Source organism: Aythya ferina (assembly GCF_964211825.1).
Source record: "Aythya ferina genome assembly, contig: HAP1_SCAFFOLD_79, whole genome shotgun sequence".
Taxonomy (NCBI): domain Eukaryota; kingdom Metazoa; phylum Chordata; class Aves; order Anseriformes; family Anatidae; genus Aythya; species Aythya ferina.
The window spans coordinates 558,849-564,549 of NW_028181433.1; positions in this window are offsets into that span (position 1 = coordinate 558,849).

Genomic DNA, 5,701 nt, shown 5'->3' on the forward strand with positions numbered 1-5,701 from the left:
CCTGTGTCGGAGAAAAGCCTTGCCCATGGCGCTCCTGGGCTTCCTTTGCGTCAACGCAGCGGCAGGAATTGGACCCCTCTTCCGAGGCACTGCACTGGTCACCACTGGTGCTGCTGCTGTCCACCTGCCTCCCTGTCCGCGGCGCTTTCCTCCCGAGATCGGAGGGCTGCGGGAGCCCAGCACTGATGCTCCTGCTTTAGCAGGCATCAGCTCCCAGGGCAGACCAGCACTTTCTCCCCTCACAGATTCTGCTGCCCTTTGCCAGCTCCCACAGCGAAGCTATTTGCGAGAGGGCCGTGGGGAGGGCCGTGAAGCTGACCAGATGGCTACCCACAAGATTCTCACCGGAGGTAAGGAGCCACGCACCCCTCCAGCCAGCCCACCTCCCCTTCCCCGCAGACCACATCAGCCTGCAGCTCAGGGGTGCTGCCGAGGCAAGCCCGGCTACAGACCCTCAGCTAGGGCTCAGCCCTGAAGCAAGGGCCTTCAGCCCTCCTTTGCCCATGGACCCCGATCCTGGGGGATGTTTGCAGTCCCTGAGAGCACTCTCAGGCGCCAGCTCTGCCCCCCGTCCTGTGCAGGCCTCAAGCGCCCAGGGAGCACGGTGGGAGAGCAGGCATGGCCGAGGCTGCTGACTCACCTGGGACCCAGCCCTGGGCACACTCTTGGCTCCAGGACTTCGGCCCCAGCTGCCTCCCACAGCACTTCCCTCCTTGTCTCCCTCGCCCAGGACCACAGCGCCGATGGAGGACCCACGAACGGATGCACAGAGTGCAATGTGCCGCTCCTGGGACAGTTGGTGGGATGGCTCCTCCTTTGCCACACTTGCAAGAACTGGCAGCTACGATGGGAGGCTTTGGATGCCCTTCACTACCTCTTCCGATTCCTCCAGACAAACAGTAAGAGAAGCTGTGTTGGGCTTCCTTCCCCTCCAGACACAGGCACTGCCTGAGGCACTTGCTTCTTTTCCTAAGTAGTGCCAAGGAGCGCTCTTGTGGAGACCTCTAGAGCGGTCTTCCTAGAGAGAGGATCCCTGTATGTACCCCTCGTATCCCTGCACTACAGCGCTCCAGCCCTTCGAGCCACCCCCCACACCTCAGTTAGGCCAAGAGCGTTTTAGTTGTGCGATTGCACGCAGGGCTCTCGTTCCTTTGCGTGTCCCAGGCTGGGAGCATTTGCATGCGTACCCCTGAGGCACACGTCACCCCTTGCTCTCTTGCCATCTCCGTTGCTCCCATCAGCTGTCTGCCTTTGCTTTCCATCTCTGTCCAACACTGCCTCCCATTCCTGGTGGTGAAATGTTCTCACATCTAAGAAGAATTGGAAGGTTTAGTGAACCACATGCACGGTTTTATGCAGCTCAGATAGTGCTAACATAGTGCTAACATAGGGCTCTGCAGCATCTCCGCCCTCCTCAGCCATTCCTACTCAAAAGCTCTTTTCGCCACTTGGTAAGCCTCCTAACAAAAGTGGCTTGTCCTTGTGAATCTTCTTCTTTTTGTCCCCCTCCGCTGCCGTGTTTAGGAAGAACAGCACCAGAAGCTAGTCAACAGCCTCAAGGGAAAGCCAAGGCCGTACCGTGGCTTCCTTCGCCCACTACCACGGACATTGCCACGGTAATGAGTTCCTCCCTTCCTGGCACACTTGTCCCAGCAGCAGCAGGAGACTTGTGGGAACACAGGGCTCCGGCATCAGTGCGGCTGGTGTGGCCTCGCTGTTCTGGCCCGCGCGGTCCTGCTGTCCCTGAGTAGGACCTCTCCATAGGCGGTACTCCAGCCTCACAGCAGCAGCTCCTCCTGGCCCTCCTGGCCACCGGCAAGCCCCACATATCTGCAGGGCCAGCACCCTGGGCCCGTGCCTCCAACCCTGGTCCCTCACCCCGAGGGCTCTTCTCAGCCCCCACCACGCAGGGACTGCAGCCCCTGCTTCCTGCTTTCCCGTGGGCGCTGCTGCCAGCACGGCCAGGCATCTGTCTCCAGAGCTGCTCTCACCGCTCAGTTCTGCAGCACCATCAGGGCACTTGCTGCAACGTGTCTTACGTCCCTTCCTCCTTGCAGAACTTTGGAAAATACCTCCAGCAGTCTCAGAGGACAGACGTCATCCTCCAGGTCATTGAAGCCCTGAGAGACTCCAACATATACGACAAGCAGGAGGCCGGCATTGTTCTGGATATGGCCATCGAAGACCCTGCCTCCTGGCTGACCGACGTAAGTGGCCTGTAGTTGGATTGCCCTGCCCGTTAGCCCATGTCAGGCCCCGCTTCCTCCCTGCCACGTCCAGCCCTCTCAGGCACCTCAGGCAATCCCTGGAAGCCATCCCAGAGCGATGGGAAGGGCAGTTGTGTGAGTAGTGGCTGAAAATACGTCTGCACTCCACTTTTGCCTCTCCAGGTGCCAGAGATCGTGAGGTGCATCTACAGACACGTGGAGTGCATCAACACGGCATCAGCCCGGCGCAGCCTGGACATCCTCATCCTCTGGCTGGCCAACCAGCGGCCAAGGGAGGTGGCCAGCACCCTGCTGCAGATCTCGCCATCATCTGACAGGCATGCCAACCTTCAGGGCTTCTTGTATGGGAGGGGAGGGGACAGGACACATCCGCCTGACACATCCACAGCAAACTGCACGCTGCGTTTCCAGAGCAGGGCCCTCCACGCCGCCATGCTTGCCAGCCGTGGTTCCTTGGCCACAGCCAGGGCAGCCAGAGCTGAGCAAGCCAGCCAGGATCCCTGCCACCACAGGGAACGTCATCTCTGCCCTCTCCTGCTTGCCTGGACAAGGCTCCCAGGGCACCCCAAGGGAGGGGGGCGGCAGGGCCAGGGCTGCAGGACAGCCTGGGGCCTGCGGGGCCTGTGCAGGCCACGGCGCTGGGGCGGAGTGTGCCCTGCTGACTGAGTGCTTCGTCCTTGCAGCGCTGCCCTGGCCATGTGGGAAACCATGTTCTCCCAGCACCAGACGATGGAGAATGTCCTGAGGGAGACACTTAGCGTGCTCCAGGAGCAGAAGCTGCGCAGGCTCCCGGGCTTCATCTCAGAGGACAACTGCATCCCTCACTTGGCGGTGAGTTACTGGACGAGGCCTTGCTCCTCTTCAGGGCCGTGTGTGTGCCTCTGCCCATCTACCCCCAAACTGGCAGCTCCTCCAGGACGTCCGTGCGGGAGCAGCAAGCAAAGAAAGGCTGCTGGGTGCTGCCAGGCACAGGGCACTCAGCGGCCCTGCGGCCCTCCACAGCCACAGCTGCCCCAGGACAGGCTGCCTGGCCCCGGGGCCCCTGGCCTGAGGCGCCGGGAGAGCCGGGAGCTGCCTGCAGCCTCTGACAGTCTCTCAATGCTGTGTTCCTTTCAGCTGCTGGCCCACCCAGATGTTGGAGAAGACGACTCGGGGGCCCTGCACCATCTCCAGAGGCTCTTGAAGCATCCCAACCGAGTGACGCACTCGCTGGTGCTCAGCGCTCTCCTCCGAGCGTCAGAGACACCTGTCATGGTGAGTAGGGCACACTACTGTGAAGGCCGGTGGGCCTTTGTCCTGAAGGTATCATGGCCTGCTCCCGGCCAGCTGGGAGAGCTCTGCTCTGCCCGCAGCTCTGTGGCGCAGAAGAAATGGCCAAGAAATGAGCTGGCCATGGAGGGGCCCAGCGGCTCTCTGGGGAGCTTTCCATGCATGCCATGTACCTTTTGGGGCGGGTCCGAAAGGGGGCACAGAGTCTTTGCTCAGCTGCCCTCCTTTTCGTCGTGCTGCCTCTGCGCGAGCAAGATGGCAGCCTGGTGCTCTGGCACCACAGGCTTCTGCCCAGGGTGGCCTTTCATCGTTTCACCAAACGGAAACTCTGTCCTTCCTCCAGGCAAGAAAACTTCCCGTGCTGCTGCCAGGCATCATTCAGGGCCTGCAGGTTGCCAGGGCTGACACCAAGATGAAGGCCCTGCTTCTCATCGGAAACGTGATGGACCACGTGAAGAGGAAGCAGGCCAGCTCCATCGCTCTGCAAGTGGCTGGGGACATCCTGCCACTGTTTAACGATGTAAGGCTGCTGCGGGACCTGAGCCCACAAATGGGCACTCTCATGACAGCTGCCCCCCGTGAAGGAGGCCTCTTACGTTCCCTCTAGTGGGGCTGCGTCCTTTCACTGTGGCTACAGATCTGGCCACAGCTCCTTTGAGCACACTCTGATTCTGTAGCACCTCCGTTCACGTCAGCCACCCTAACGCCCCTGCTCACCGCGGGCAGGGAGCAGCTCTTGCTGAAGTCTTCCTCTCTTCCTCCTACCAGGAGTGCAGCCAGCTGCAAGAGCTCTCCATCTGCCTCTACAACAAAGTGATGCAGGCTGCGTTGTGGCGCCACAAGAGGCAGCTGAAGAAGGTCGTGCAGAGGAGCCTGCTCCCACTCTTTTTTCACCTGAGTGACCAGACCCAGAGCGTGGCCAAGGTGCGTATGGCATACCTGACTAGAGGGACTAGCAGACTGACACCACAGGGGTTGCCTGGGTGTCCGGGGCCAGGGCTGAAGGTAATTGGGCACTTGGCATGTGTGTCCCTTCGGGGTGCAGCCGCCTGCGTCATGGAGAATGGGGGCACAGCTCCCCTCCTTCCTTATGCCAAACGCAGTTCACACTCACCCCCCACTGCATTATCCCACCGTGGGCTGGGAAAGGCCTGCAGCCCTGCCAAGAGGTGGGGGCTGCCAGGTCCCCTTCCCTGGGCTCTGGTGCCATCTCAGCCTCTGCTGCTCTGCAGGCCTCCCTGGAAGCCCTTGTCACCGCTGCAAACTTCCTGAAGCAGGAAAAACTCAAGCACCTGGCGCAGACAGAGCAGACCTGGAGGATCGCAGAGTGCTTGGTAAAGACAACAGCTCTCTCCATACCTCAAAACCCCAGCCCCACAGGGCTCGTGGCTGGGAGATGGGAATGGCCTGAGGGGAAGGGGGGGTGTTGGCAGGAGGGAGTGGTCTGTCCAGCTGGGCAGGGTCTGCAAGCCCCGTAACCTTGCGCTCTCTCCAGCTCATGCAGGACAAGAGAAAGGTGGAGAAATACCTGCAGCAGAGCCTGCCGTACCTGCAGCACACTCAGGTCGCCTTGCGGGAGGCAGCCATCAGATTCATCGGTGAGCCACAGCCCCCAGGGTCCCTCTTTTGTCAGCCTTTTCCAGCCCCAGTGTCCCTAGAGTCCCCCCCGGGACTGGGTCCCCATGCGAGTGGGCCTGGGGGGCGCCTTGCAGGCTTCTGACAGCAGCTTTGTGCCTAGGTCTTGCCGCACAGCACTGCAAGGACCAGAGCGAGAGGAAGATCCATGAAATCTGCAGCAGTGAGTGAAGGCAGCGGGGTGTGGGTCCACGACCAATGGGGCAGGGGGCATTCACCTTTTTCAGAGGGAAGGGAGAAAGTTTGTATGGCCAAAAGCTCGGCTGGGGTTGAAGCTGGCCAGTACCGGGGTGGCTAAGAGAAAGGGCTTTTCTGGAGTATGTTAACAGCAAAACACGTCTGTCTACAACTTCCTTGTGACGGGGAGCAGACAGGGAGGCACCGAGCTCTCCTCTCAGGCGACCGGTGATAGGAGGCGAGGGAGTGGCTTAAAGCCGGGTCAGGGGATGTTCAGATCAGATTTTGGGGAAAAGTTCCTCCCTGAGAGGGTGGTTGGGCACTGAAGCAGGCTCCCCAGGCAAGCAGGCATGGTGCCCGAGCTTGTGGGTGTTCAAGAAGCATTTGGACAA